Here is a 15,714-nt window from a genome sequence, read left to right as displayed (position 1 = left end):
TGAACTTGTAGCTTCACCCCAAGGCGAGAATCTGACAAGAGTTGGCCTTACCATTAGTCTGCCTGAATCAACTGTCAGATTTTGGGGCTGCCGTAAACAGACAGCAAAACTGCCCATTATTAGGATATTTTTACTGTCATAGGGGAAGACTGCTGTTTTGGGATTTTCTGTCTTAGGCGGCGGTTTCTCTACTGCTCTGCCTCAATTCTAGCTTTTAAATACAGAATCCAGCCACTCAGGATTAAAGCATGAGCCTGACAGCAAACAAAAACCACTTTCTTTGCTAAAGCATTTTGTCGGTGGTGATGCTGGTGATGCTAATTTGCGGGACAACGGCGAGATGCTAAGGAGTGAAACTAAGAGTAATACTGTATGATGGAAATTGCTTGAGAAGGACACACTCCCCCTAGTGGTGGGATCGCCAACATTCCCGGCGGACATTATTTATATATATATGGGTGCTTTGCTTTTATGCAAGCAGGGGAGGCAGATTTCTGCAAAGCAGAGGCTGTAAAATTCAGAGTGCTGGGTATCAAGAGCAGGTAGGAGGGGCGAGGCCCTGGCTTGTGAGCTTCCTTGAAGCATCTGGCTGGCCACTGTTGGCAACGGAGTCCTGGAATAGGTGGCCCTGAGTTCAGATCCAGCCAAGGCAATCCGTACACTGTGGCTGCTGTAAGATGGTCACGTTATTCGATGTGTGTTCAGTTAGATATTGGAAATTTATAATTTGTGAAGGTATAAAGTGGGTGGCCTCTCCAGTATAACAAATTAACTTTTTTTTGTGGATAGGAAATTGACCAGACAATGCACTAAAAAGAGTGGGATGATGATCAGTTGATGGGAAGGTGTATAACCTCTGCAAACAAATCAGGGTGAATGTTCCTTGCTGCATGCCCTCCCCCTGAAATAAATCAGAACAAATGCTCTACAAAGGGCAAGCATCAATCAAGCACCACGGAAGCAAATTGGGTTGAATGCACAATTAAACAGGTTGGCTGTGTATTCCCCTCATCTGTGCAGGTAGTTTTCGGAGCTGCAGGAAAAAACCCCTAAACAAATCATACCTACAGAATGCTTTCAAAATATTGAATGTTGGTGTAATGCATTTCTTCTGTTTATGGGATCTCTTGATTTAATATGGAAGGCAGTGTTCATAAGAAGATAAAAATTTGCTTTGCAGCATCAGAATAAGCAACATTGAAGTCCAATGTCAAACAGGAACAATCCATCCCCTCAGTCTCCTTAGGAACACAGGAAGCTGTGAATAATAATAATAATAATAATAATAATAATAATAATTTCATTTATTAATTGATTCCCAGCAGGCATTTTGAAGTGATTTACAATATTATAATTATCATTGATTTATTAACCGCCTTCTAAACCAGCATCTCGGGTATAGATTTACATATAATGTTATTAGTCATTAAGAATATGTCATATATAAAATAGTTACATCTTTATGAAAACAATTTAAAACAATTGCATGTGAAACACTTAAAAACAACAACTCTAAATATAGAAAGAAGTTCTAAACAACAACATACTTGAACCATTTCAGATGCAGGAGAGAGTGAGAGGCAGAGAAAATAAGATAAGTTCGTATTTATCCACTTCCAGACCAGTCGCAGCAGTTCTTGCACTGGATGCTTTCTTTTTTAAAAAAAAAAAAGGGTGGGGGAGAGACTAGACTACTGCAAAAAGAAAAAAGACTGGACTACTGCAATGTGCACTATGTGGGTCTTTTGCTTGATATGGAGCCTACAGTTAATGCAGAATGCTGCAGCATAATTGCTAGCAGGTATAAGACTCTGCCAGCATACAACACCTGTACTGCGGAAACATGCCATGGCTGCTGATTTGCTGCCAGGCCAAGTTCAAAGTGTTTCTGTGAGTTTATATTAACAATGTGAGACCGGGTTTACCTGTGAAACCACCTTGCCCCATATACGTCCACTCGACTGCTTCGATCTGCAGAACTAACACTGTTTCAGGTGTCACCTGTCAGGAAGGAACTTTCCTGGTACTCTTTCCAGCACCTGCTAAAAGCATTTTTGTTTAGACAAGCCTGCCCAGAGAAGATGCAGAATGTTTACATGTGTTTTAATCTCTGTTTATTGCCAATTTTTATTCTTGTCTGAATGCTTTTAAGTGTTTTTTCCTGATAATTTTATTGATTTACTCTTCTTGTAACCCATTTCGAGGCTTTCTTTTGTTTTTTTAATAAAATAAAATAAATAAATTCACCCAGCATTCCAGCAGCACAGTCCTATGTCTACTCAAACGTAATTCCCTTTGAGCTCAATTGAGCTTTGCTTATTTCCAGGAGACTGGGTATAGGATTGCAGCCTAACTGTATGGGCTACTGGGTGGTTAAAGCGCGCTCCGTGCTCCAAAAGAGCACCCTTGTTTTCTTAAGAGTTTACATAAATCCGGAGAGATACAATAGCGATGTAATTTGCTAACCTGTTTTCAACGGGAGGTTCTGTCAATCTGGATTTTGACATTGGGCGACATCTGGTGGCAGGATGCAGAATTACCTGACCATTGCTACCCTCTGTCCTTTGAGATTGCAAAAGGCACGACAGAGTTTTAAAACGCCCGCACAGAAAGGTTATTAAACAAGAAGCAAAACTCAGCCTTTGAAGACTGAAACGCCAAGCTTTAATGTTGCTAGCAAAAAAAAAATCCTTTTTCCTATCAGCCATTTAAAAACGGGACTGCAGAAATTAAAACTTCATTTAGAGAGCCGCCAAACACATTGAGAAAGGAGCAATGGTTAGCGAGTGTTTCTTTATACAGAAGGATCAGCAGCAAAGTTTGCTAAATAAAAGAACACAGAAAGTTTATAATCAGAATAATGGGATCTGGTTTTTATTTGCCTAGTTCTACTAGGAATGGGGGTGGGGTGTTATGTAACCAAATCTTTTTTTCCCCCAGCCAGGAGAGGATAGATATGAAATTTAGGAGACCGTGACTTGAAGATCGTAGCATTTCTGTTCCTTGTCTTCCCACCACTGCCTCCATTAACCCTCATGCAGGTCTGGAAGCTTCACCCTGGTTCCCAAGGAGACATTTGACAGTACATCATAATAAAGCTTGAACGCAGAGGCATTTTTCTACCCGCTCCATTCCGCATAAAGAAGCCAACCATTCTAACAGTTGCATCTTACTTTTACGGACCACAGAAAGCTGCTTTACCCTGACTCAGACCATCTGTCCATCTCCTTCAGTATTGCCAACACTGATTGGCAGCTGCCCCCTGAGCTTTCGGACAGGGGACATTCTCAAATCTGCCTGGAGATGCTGGGGATCAAACCTGGGACCTTCTGCATACAAAGCGATTGCTCAACCTCTGAGCTCTGCCGCTATCAACACTGGCAACAGGATGGCATCCTCCACAGCTTAAGGGATACAGGCTAAGTGGCACAGAGCACGCAGCTCTGCCCTCTGACACCTTGGCAGGAAAAGCCACAGACCCACATTTTTATCATTTGTTTGTTTAATTTCTATACCACCCTTCATCCAAATATCGCAGGGTGGTTAGCAATATAAGAACACAAAATACATAACAATCAGTAACACACATAGAGAGAGACACATTTAAAGGATGTAGATTGTTTAATCAGCCAAAGCCCTGGGTGAAAAGAGAAGTTTTTTGCCTGACACTGAAAGATATGCAATGAAGGCAACAGGCGAGCCTCCCCGGGGAGTAATAATTTTGAAGTAATAATACAAATAATTATTTAAAGAGGATCCCCCTCCAAAAATTAGCCCAGAGTCAAAAATTACCCAAGTGCGCCACCTAAAGGTGGGCCTCCTCATCAGTCCTGATGTCTCCATGGGGTGGGTTCATTAGATCAGTGTTTCCCAACCGGTGTTCCGCGGCACACTAGTGTGCCGCCAGGCGTTGCCTGGTGTGCCGTGGGAGGGAGGCGGGCGAGTCGGGCGGCGAGAGGCGGGGCGGCGGCGGCGAGGAGAGGCCGCCCAGCGCGGGGCTCTCGCCGTCTGCCTGCCTGGCTGCCTGCCTGACGCGCAAACCCCCGGCGCAGGCACCCCGCTTGTTGACACGGGAGGGGAGGGGGGAGAGGAAACGCTGCTGGTGCCGCTGCTCCTCAGCGGCGGCTCCTCCTCTCAGCCCGCCCTGCCTATATTTGCACCAATCCCCGTCCACTAAAGCATTCGCGCCTCCCAATGGGAAGCCTTGCCGGGCGGCGGGCGCTGCTGCCTGAGAGTTCTGAAGCCACGCCCACTTTCCCAGAGACTGGCAGTTCTGAGGGATCCAGGGCAGGGCCGGCGCGCGCGCGCTTCTTGCTGCCCGGGCGCTTGCTCTAATCCCGCCTTCCCTGGGAGGGACGGACGGCGGTGGCCGCGAGCGTCCGGGGCGGGGCGCGCGCTGGCTCTCCCTGGCGGCCCCCGTGCCTGGCGTTCTATCAGTGCGCCTCCTCTCTCTTTCCCCACCCATCCTCCACGTGCTGCGCTCTAACCCGGAGTTAGAAGCAAATTAGAACACGCCCCCCGTGTGTGGTGTGTTTTTTTTTGCTGCTCCTCTTTTTTTAGGGCTTTTTGGCGGCTTTTGGGATGGCGTCGAGGGGTGGCGCCCACGCTCCTTGTGCGCCCGCCCCGGAGGCTCGCACGCGCGGTAGTGCTAGAGGAGGAGAGAGGTGGGCATGGCGGCTGTTTTGGAGCTGTTGCTGCAGGACGAAGTGGCAGCCAGCGCTGTCGTGCGGTGGCTGAAGGCGAGCCAGAGCCCCTGCGCCGTGGAGGTAAAACGCGCAGCGCCGCCCTTGCTTCACCCAGCCCTCGGTTCGAGCGGGAAGTATCCGGGAAAACGGAGTTGATGCCGGCCTTCAAAACTCTGCGCTCCAAAAGGGAGGCGGGAGGGGGAAAAAACAGGTCGACCACTTGAGGTTTCCTCCTCTGGCGGGATGCTAAGTGGGAAGCTGCAGCCTTCAGGCCTGTGCTATGTGAACTCCTGAAGGGCTCTTGCGGTAGCTTTTCGGGAGCCCAGGTGTATATATGTGCCCCCCTGAGGGAGCCCTTCACTGAACCTGAGAACCCTGCTGTGGAGTTGGTGGGACTGAGTTGCTGTGCGCCCTTACGAATCCTTCCCAAATGCAGCTTTAATGATTCAGAAACAAGACCTACAGAATTCGTTGGAAGTTACTATTTTTTTATTTTTTTTTACATAAGTAAAAAGTGACCTTTCCCCATCTGGCATGGTGGTGTGCCTCGAGATTTTTTTCATGAAACTAGTGTGCCTTTGCCCAAAAAAGGTTGGGAAACACTGCATTAGATTATTTGCAGAGCCCCAGTCCTAACAAAGTCCTTAGGATTCAAACAGGAAGGGTCATTGCTTTTGGCTTCACTATTTTTGTAAGTCTGACAAAATCTAGGTTAAGAGGACTGATTGGGGTACCCTTATATTCCATCTCGACCACCAAGATCCACTGATGGGGCATTTCTGGAGGTTCCCCACACCCTGGAAGTTTGGTTGGCCTTTAGAGTAGCAGGCTGTAAAATGGTTCCACCTACACCAAGTTTGGCAGAATGTCTCTAAAAAACTATTTTTTTAGGCAGGCCTTTACAGTACGATTTTTTTCCACTTATGTTTCACATAAGGCTTAAAGGTATTGTATCCTTAACCTACAAGCATTTTCTGTAAACATAATGCTAGGAGAGACAGAGAGACAGAGAGACAGAGAGAGAGAGAGAGATTCTTTAAATTTCCTTGGAAATGTCAATAATGTTAAGCAAATGATTTTTAAAAAATAACCTAGATGTTTCTGACCATTTTCTGTGCATTCATTCTATTTAGATGAATTTTACAAACAACAGATAGAAAATCAAATCAATAACCTACACTGAATTCTGAATCACTGAATCACTAACATGTAAGACAGCAAGAAACCACTCTTTGCCCTGCTTTCATGACAGAGACATCATTCTTCCTGAACAATCTTCCTAGATTAAGGCTGGCTTCTAATCTCATGTGGGCTATGCCTGTCCTTCAGATCACTTGTGAGTACTCCTCATGAGTATCTGCATTTTTTGGCCTGTTCACTAGGGCTACAAACTCAGTGACCATTATTGCTCTAAAGTAGGGGTAGGGGGAGCCCTTTTCAGACTGGGGGCTGAGTTCCATTGCGGGCAACCTTCCGGTGGCTGCATGCCATTGGTGGGTGGGACCACATGCAAAAGTAGGTGTGGCTACATGCAAAAGTGGGTGGGGCAATGGAGGGCAGACTACCTTCCAGCCATGGAAAAGTCAGGTTTCAAGGCAATAACCACATCTCTCCATCCAGGAAGCAAGAGGCATTATCACAGTAAATTGAGGCACTCCAGTCAAACAGAACCATTCAGGGAGGATGCAAAGCAGGGATGCTGAAGAGACATAGGCGCCGACTCCATGGGGCCTGAGGGGGCCCGAGCCCCCTCAAAAATTCGTTTGGGGGGGCTCTGCCCCCCCCAATAATTTAAGAAAATTATTACCGTAAATTTCGCTCTGTGCGTGTTATTGAGCGAATGTGTGGTCCCTGGAGCTGACTCGCCCGGAGCGCAGGGGCTTTCCTGCATTCTGCCTCAGGGTCTTACTGCCCACCCGCTTCTGTTGCTGCGTTTGCTCAAACTCAACAAAGAGCAGGGAATCCCCTGCCCTCCTGGCAAGCAGAGGGTTAAGGAAAGGATCGAGTCCTTCCTTCTAATTCTTTCCTAGTCACACTGCGTGCAGGCTCCAGGTGGGAGAGAGAGGGCTGGCTTGGGGGGGGGGACTTTTGCCTTCCTTTCCTCCCCCCCACCCCGTTAAACTCCTCGCCTGCATTCTTAGCCAGCTGCTTCTCCGCACACCCCTCTTGTGCTTCTTGTCCCTTCTGTGTTTTTCCTTCCCTCCCCATTTAAAACATGGTGACAAAGCACGGATCCACATGGATCCTCAGGATTTTTGCATCGGGTCACCCCAAATTCACCATCAGATCACATTACATGTCCATGGCTACAGTCTGTACCAAAAAAATCACGCACCCACTGTTGCCTGGGGCTGCAATGGTGCAAAAACGTGGTTACAAAGCATGGATCCACAGGATCTTTGCACTGGGTCACCCCAAATTCACCATCAGATAACATAGCATGTCCATGGCTACAGCCTGCACCAAAAAAATCACGCACCCACTGTTGCCTAGGGTCACAGTGGTGCAAAAACGTGGTTACAAAGCACGGATCCACATGGATCCTCAGGATTTTTGCATTGGGTCACCCCAAATTCACCATCAGATCACATAGCATGTTCATGGCTACATCTTGCACCAAAAAATCACGCACCCACTGTTGCCTAGGGTCACAGTGGTGCAAAAACGTGGTTACAAAGCACGGATCCACATGGATCCTCAGGATTTTTGCATTGGGTCACCCCAAATTCACCATCAGATCACATAGCATGTTCATGGCTACATCTTGCACCAAAAAAATCACGCACCCACTGTTGCCTAGGGTCACAGTGGTGCAAAAACGTGGTTACAAAGCACGGATCCACATGGATCCTCAGGATTTTTGCATTGGGTCACCCCAAATTCACCATCAGATCACATAGCATGTCCATGGCTACATATTGCACCAAAAAAATCACGCACCCACTGTTGCCTAGGGTCACAGTGGTGCAAAAACGTGGTTACAAAGCATGGATCCCCATGGATCCTCAGGATTTTTGCATTGGGCTACTCCAAACTCACTGTCAGATATTAAAAATCTTTATAAAATAGAGAATTAAATACATACAGAATGTTAAATTTTCAGTTTCGAAATATTAGTACTAGTTTAGTACTGTATTTCTATATTACAATAGTACTGTATTAGTTATTTTCAAATACTTAAATATTTTTAGGGTGTAAGACCCAATTAAAGCCCGTTATTTACATACAGTATTACAGTATTTACATACAGTATTAGGCATACTGTATTAACTTTATTAACTGTATTAAAGCATTAACTTTGAGATATTATTTTTATTTAATGAACCCTCAGCCTTATTCAAAGTAAGCTTAAATTAGCTATTTCACTTATTAATCAAAGTGCTATTACCGTGCAACAGCAATATTTTATGTTTTATTCTTTTAATGATAGTTTAGGATTTATTTAAATATCATTTCAGTCTTTTCAGAGCTATATATTCACTGCTCTGTAATAGTCTATAAGCATAATTGTTACTGTAAATTAAATTAGCTTTTTACGAAAATACCGTGCGTGTTTATGTTTTGTTTCTTTTTTCAAAGCCAAAAAGTGTTTCAGGCTTGTCGAGTTTCCCGGAGTGTGGAGTTATAGAGAGTCGAGATTTCGGGGTTCTAATGTTGATCATATGACTCTAAAATACTTTTAAAAAACTTTAAAACTCACTAATTTTCATCTAAAATTTAGAAAACTTCCCGGGGCAGGACCCCGGTATGGGCCCCCCCAATATTTTTTATAAGTCGGCGCCCCTGTGAAGAGACACAGCCTGGAGGACACTTGGGCAGAGTTCCAACCCCAAGATCTTGGTTACAGTTTCTCCTGCTTAAACAGCATCTGTAGTCAATGCAGTTTGCACTGAGAGACAACTATGACCAAAGTGTTGTACAAATTGATGAAATAAATAAAAACTAATGACGAACCATCTGTCAAACTGGTATCCAGCTGTTCCAAATGTTTTCTGTACATAAGAATGAATACCCCTCTCCATATTTTGGTAACGTTCATATACGATGCTGTGGTTTGATTATTTATATAGGGTTGTATCGAACTAAGCCATACTAAGAGTAAACCAGATGAAATCAATAGGCCTGGGTTAGTCAGGTCCATTCATTTCCATGGGTTTGTTCTGAGTAGGTATGCATTGGATACAAGCTCAAATATTTATTGCCACTTTGGACATGGCCCACCTTGGAAAAGCAGCATACAGCTAAATAAAAAATGTGCTTAAGGCTCTGTGCACACTGTACATTGAAAGCACAGGGCTTCCCCCAAAGGATGTGGGGAACTGTAGTTTGTTAAAGGTGTTGGGAATGTAGTTGTGGGAAAGGTAAGCTACGATTCCTGTGATTATACACAGCAACTAAATATGAAAAAAGAAGTGTTTTTTAAAGACAACTTTAAAAATAAAGCATGCTGTGATGGGAGGACTTTGGAGTCCTGGGGGGAGATGGTGGAGTGTGAAATAATATTTTACTTCCTTAACCTTCTGTTACATCAGGAACTGTTTATAAATTAGATGAGCACTGACAGTATCGTCAAGCAGATAAAAGAAAAAACTCTTTCCAGAGACTCAGTTAAGATATGAATGTAGTCAAATGTTCCTGACAAGAGGAAACATTTCATGGAACAGATACACACATATATTTCCTCAATCAGAATTTCCAGTTTCACCTTATGAGGCCGTGGGAAAGAACAACAATCTGGACATGTTCAGAAGAAGAAGAAGAAACCCCAACAAATTAATGTGTGTGCTTTTTAAATGATCCTGGGAAAAGCAGCTTTTTAAACAACATTTGTACTGGGCTCCTGCGCCTCTTGGCTTTTCCCCACCTCACTGCCAGCGTGCAGCTGTGATGATGGGGAGCCAGCAGGAATTTGGGGTGTTGTGCAGTCACAGGAGTTAGGCACACAGGAAGCTGCCTTATACCAAGTTGGTCTATTTGGCTCAGTATTGTCTACACTGGCTAGCAGCGGAATTTCAGGCAGTCCTAACTTGAAGATAAGCAGGGACTGACCCTTCTGTGTGCAAAGCAGATGCTCTACAACTAAGCAAAGGAACAAAGGAAGTGGAGCCAGAAGGGAAGGTCGATCTTCTACCATTACAGAAGGGGTGGGAAACCTCAGGCCCAGGAGCCCAAATGCAACTATCCAGGTCTCTCTCTTTGACCCACAGAATTCTCCTCAAGGCACACCCTTAAGTGCCTTTGCACCTTGAATGCTTTTGCACAACCAGAATATGTCTTTGAGTTCTGATGGTGCTTATTGCTTGCCTGGATGGAGAAGAAGGAGTGTTTTGCAAGCCCAGGGACTACAACCCATCATCCCTAGCTAGCAGGACCGGTGCTCAGGGATGAAGGGAATTTTGGTCCAAAAACAGCTGGAGACTCAAGTTTGGTAAACCCTGAACTAGCCTGTTGTGCAACAGAATAGAATGTACGTTTGTTACTCTGCCTAGGTTTCCTCTAGTTGTGCCCACTGCTAACAAGTGCTCCCCAGAAAGTTGCCCCTCAGACTGAAAAGGTTCACACCACCTGCACTGCCGGCTCCACACAGACACTGTGCCAAGTTGCAGCTAAAGGGGGGGTCTAAATTGCAAAAAAATGGTTTTGACTTGCTCAATTTGTGGAGACCACTGTGCTATAGAAACAGGAGTTGTAAGCACATGGAAGGGCAAAAGCGGCCAAATAGCTCTACACCACAGTTTCCTGGTGCATTTGGAAATTCAAGCCATGCTTTGGGTTTTCAACCATGGTTAGCACAGTTTTTTAATAGGGAGGCACCGTGTATATAAAAGGCAAAAACAAAAGCAAAAACAAAGGCATCTGTGTTGGTCCATAAGAAAACACTCCTAAATCCACAGTGACCTGATATACTGTTGTGGTTAAGAGAATGAGTTATGACCCAGGAAATGCCTGGTTCGAACCTTACTCATTAATTCCTGAAGGAGCCCAAAGCAAGCTACTATCTCTCAGCCTCAGTTTTCCATCTGTACTCTGGGGATAAATGTTTTATTTATTTAAAACTTTTCAGTACTGTCTTCATCAAAATTTAATTCCAGGGATGGTTGACAAAAATTAAAATACAATAGTCACAGTTGTAGAAAGAAAGCTGTATGTTATTTTCATTAAAATGTGCATTTCATGCACTTCCCCCTAATGTATGCATTTTTGCACATAAATTTGGTCAGGAAACAGCATTGCAAAATTCAGAGTAGTGCCAATTTCAAAGGATACCCGCATTTCGGTTTGCATATCGTTTTGGGAAATGTGAACTGGGTTCAGATTCCTATGCAGCCATGAAGCTTGTCAACTGCTGCTCTCCCTTGCCTAGCCTACCTCCCAGGGCTGTTCGGAAGATACAAATAGGGCAATCCTCACACATGCCATGCTGAGCTTCTTGAAGGAAGGACACAAATGTTATTGATGGATAAATAGATGCCGTCTTGAATGAAGGCACCCCTTCCCTTTTGTCAGCTCTTCTGAAATCAATTCCCAGTCACTTGAAGCAGCCATCAGTCACTCATCCTCTAATGAGTGCCTTTAAAAAAAAGAGAAGAGCACAGCAAAAAGAGACCTTGAAGTATCTTAACCTCCGTGACCTTATTAATAACTTGTGAAGAGCTTGGCAGCATTGGTGCAACTACTTTAATTATACAGCTGACAGCAACAGGAGGAGATGAAAAGGAAAACGTACACAGGTCCTGCAATGCTTGGACCTCACAGACTAACAAGGTAATTCTAAGCAGGTTTACTCAGAAGTAAGTCCAATGGGACTTACTCTGTACTAGGTATCATTATCACTATTAATATTGGTGCTTGATAGACACAACACAAGAGGAAAAGGACTAGGGAGGGAAGAGGAAAGCAAGCACCAGAGCAGTTTCTTCTTCACTGGACGATGGATGGTATCAGGTTTGATCTCCCCTTGCAGATCATGGTAGCCAGAATCATTCAGTTGATCAGAACACTTAGGATGTTTATGCATCCTAGAAAGGCTAAATGTGATAGAGACATAGTCCAAGCCTGAAATGGAAGCCTCAAAATAAAGGCTGGAAAGAATTCAAGGGAACTCTCATGCCACCCTGAAAGTTGAGTTTTATTTAATACCTCTACTCCTTGCCTTTCTATCAAAAAAGGCCCAACAGCAATGAATTTTCTTTAGGAGCAAAGGAAACTGCCCTGAGTCCTCCTAGCCCAGTATTGTCAACACTGACTGGCAGCAGCTCTCCAGGAAGAGAGGGACTTGTGGGATTTTTCCGTCTCAGGTGCTAAAATAGCTTGGGGACGGTGCACCTTGAATTGCAAGGAGGGAGGGTGCACCATTGCTTTGCCCCCAGCAGCAAAACATCTCAGCCAGGGTTGCTTTAAAAATATTTTTCAGTAAAATTAATCAGTGCACAAGATAGGCCTGTGCAGACACACACAGATACAGACATTGTCCGTCCACCCCAGATAGATGACCTCAGACAAAGGCTGGCTCTCCTTGAGTGTGCAATTGCTGTTAATTGGGAGATAACAGACGGGGACAATGGCGCTCTAGGGCGAACTGGGGGCGGGGAGGGGGAGAAAATAAGTTAAGACAAACACAAGCAAGGCTCTTCTAATTGGGAGCCGCGCCTGATGGATCAACCCGCTTTCTCTTTGTCCAGGAGCCAGGAGGGGCCTCATATTGAGGAAGAAGGCGTCAGCCACTGACTCCTGGACAAAGGACTGTCTGCTGCCAGCAAAGCCAGGCGTCCATCTCTTCCCCCCCCTTGCGCCCCCCCCAGCCTTTCTCACCCAAATCTCAGAAAATTATTAACCCCTTTCTGGGAGGCTGAAGGATATTCCCGGCTCATTGGGACAGGGCAGTAAAATCAGCAAGATGTTTGATGAACCAAATTTGTAAGGACGTCAGAAGAGACCTGCTGGTGGACCAGCAGGAAACCCCAGAAAAAACTTGAGAGCAACAACAACTCTCCCTTTTTAAGAAAGCCAAAACTGTATTACTGCTTGTGCCTTTGGACAAATAGGTTTGGCAGGGTGTTGTTGTTTTCTAAAGGTTTTTGTTTTTGGTTGAATTTTTTTAGTTTTCAAAAAGAAACAAAACCTCCCACCAAACCCGTTTATCAGAGAGAAAAATAGGATGACGTTTTCCTCTTACAATAGCTGGTTGCAACATCTGCCTAGATAATTTTCCAGCCTATGTAATTCCCAGGCAAATTGTCTTCAGGGGTATTCAATCAGTGGCGTAGCGTGGGGGGTGCAGGGGGGGCCGGCCACACCGGGCGCAAAATCTGGGGGGGGGGGCGCTCACACTCACAGCTCTCTGCCCCTACCTGACTCACTCAGGGTTAGGGGGCGCAAATTACTTGCCTTGCCCCGGGTGCTGACAACCCACGCTATGCCACTGTATTCAATGCCCTTCCTCTGTTTCTTATATAAACCATCTTGCTCTCCCTCCAAAGAGCTCAAGGCGGTACACATCAATTCATTAAATGTATAGCCTGCCCTCTCTCTCAAAGGAGCCCGGGGCAGCAAACACACTAAAAAATCTATTTTAAAAAAACCTGTTCCAATACAGAGGCAGACTGAGAAAGATATCTCCTTAAAAGCCGTGTTGGAAGAGGAAGCTCTTCAGGAGGAGTCAGAAAGGCAACAGAGATAATAATAATAATTAATAATAATAATAATAATAATAATAATAATAATAATAATTTATTTATACCCCGCCCTCCCCGGCCAGAGCTGGGCTCAGGGCGGCTAACACCAATAAAATCACAGTAAAAAACATAATAGGGGGGGAAAACAAACCAATTTAAAATACAGGTTTAAATGCAATTTAAAATGCAGCCTCGTTTTAAAAGTAGCCGAAAAATCAAGACCATAAGGGGAGAGAAACATAAGGGTCAGATGGTGCCTGTCTGATATTTAACATGGTTGCCCACCTGCACTTATCCACATGACAACCCTATGAGGTACATTCGGCTGAGAGTCTGTGCCCGGCTCACGGTCCTCCAATGAGCTTCATGGCTGTGTGGGGATTTAAGAGCCTGACCTGAGTGCCATAACCTTTTCCCTACCTGTGATAGCCATCTTTAGAGATTTGAAGGTCTGTCTCATGGAAGATGGAGCAAGCTTGTTTCCTCCTACTGCAGAGGGCAGGAGCCTCGAACCAATGGGCCTGATGGGAAATTGTAGGCCCATTACCAAAGGGCCCCCCTTTGCCTCTATCGGGGGACTCGGAGTAGGCCCCTCAGTTGGCCAATGGGCCTGCCTGGCTCCCCTGTGTCTTCTGGCCTGAGGGTCTCAAGTTATCCACCTCTGTATTAGACTTATAGATTGCGTATACACACACACACACACACACACACACACACACACACACATATATATATATATATATATATATATATATATATAAACATTATCACTTCATGGCTGAGTGGGGATTTGACATAAGAACAGCCCTGCTTTTGGGCAAGTTTCCGGAATTTTCTACACATTCCCTGAACACCACTTTGACCATCATAGTGCAGGGAGGGTTCTGAGGACAGTAAGTGAGGGACAACTTGGCAGTGTGAGAGTGTGTGTGTGTGAGAGAGAGAGCTCAAAGCATATGGGGAGGAATAATAATAATAATAATAATAATAATAATAATAATAATAATAGTAATAATAATAATGTATTATTTATACCCCGCCCATCTGGCTGGGTTTCCCCAGCCACTCTGGGCGGCTTCCAACTGAATATTAAAAACAATACAGCGTCAGACATTAAAAACTTCCCTAAACAGGGCCGCCTTCAGTTGTCTTTTAAAAGTAAAATAGTTGTTTATTGCCTTGACATCTGCTAGGAGGGCGTTCCACAGGGCACGGGCCACTACCAAGAAAGCCCTTTGCCTGGTTCCCTGTAACCTCACTTCTCGCAGTGAGGGAACCGCCAGAAGGCCCTAGGCGCTGGACCTCAGTGTCCGGGCTGGATGATGGGGGTGGAGACGTTCCTTCAGGTACAGTGGTACCTCGGGTTAAGTACTTAATTTGTTCCAGAGGTCCGTACTTAACCTGAAACTGTTCTTAACCTGAAGCACCACTTTAGCTAATGGGGCCTCCTGCTGCCGCTGCGCCACCGGAGCACGATTTCTGTTCTCATCCTGAAGCAAAGTTCTTAACCTGAAGCACTATTTCTGGGTTAGCGGAGTCTGTAATCTGAAGTGTATGTAACCCGAGGTACCACTGTATACAGGACCGAGGCTGTTTAGGGCTTTAAAGGTCAGCACCAACACTTTTGCTCGGAAACGTACTGGAAATGTACTGGGAGCCAGGAAGGACAGATACTGGGGGATCTGTCAAGCATTCAGCCCCCTGCCTCCCGCCCTGTGGTGTGCAGGCTGGCAGGTGTGCCTTCAGCTCTGTTGCAGCAGAAAAATCTCACACGCCCGTTTGGTTAAGCAGCAGAGATCAAGCTGTGCCGGGAGACGCCATCCGCTTCAAGCTCCAGCTCGCATGCTTGAGTTCACATGGTTTCACCAGAATCGGTCTTGCACAGCTTTTCTCCCCTGCAAGATTCCCACTGCATAGGTGCACCACCCAAATCTCAACAGCCACCGCCATTTTCCATTTCTTCATCGCATGGGGTCCGACTGGATGACCCTTAGTGTCCTTCTGGGCTCTACAATTCTATGATTGATCAAGATCACACAAAAGGCACACTCCATCTTTACGAGGAATGGGCAAGCATTAATTTTACTTTGTTTCTTTTAAGTTCCATTTGCCACATTTGTGATCTTTCTTAAAGCAACACCTCAGGAGGATTAATCAGCATTTCACTGTTGTATGTCATTTTCACCAACGCATGCATTTTTGCACACAGTATTTGGCCAGAGAAGGGGATCGCAAAATGCTGAGAAGTGCACATTGTTTCGGGAAGTGCAGAACAGGTAGGCCCATATTAAAAGGAGAACCAAACTGAATTTGTCCCCTTGAACCCCCAATTCTTACACTGCCAAATGGTGAAC

At 45.1% G+C, this 15,714-nt stretch overlaps 1 long non-coding RNA gene across 1 annotated transcript; it reads right to left on the bottom strand.

Annotated features, from left to right (window-relative positions):
• Window positions 1–1,000: 1,000 nt before the first annotated feature.
• LOC309358022 lies at window positions 1,001–13,988 on the bottom strand. Its single transcript, XR_014163275.1, has 4 exons — window positions 13,781–13,988; window positions 11,099–11,256; window positions 1,926–2,039; window positions 1,001–1,258 (listed from the first exon to the last, which is right to left on the bottom strand). It is a non-coding gene; the product is annotated as an uncharacterized lncRNA (long non-coding RNA).
• Window positions 13,989–15,714: the final 1,726 nt, after the last annotated feature.

The sequence above is a fragment of the Podarcis melisellensis genome, assembly GCF_964234715.1.
Source record: "Podarcis melisellensis genome assembly, chromosome: 15".
Classification (NCBI taxonomy): domain Eukaryota; kingdom Metazoa; phylum Chordata; class Lepidosauria; order Squamata; family Lacertidae; genus Podarcis; species Podarcis melisellensis.
This window is presented reverse-complemented; position numbering and strand designations above follow the sequence as displayed.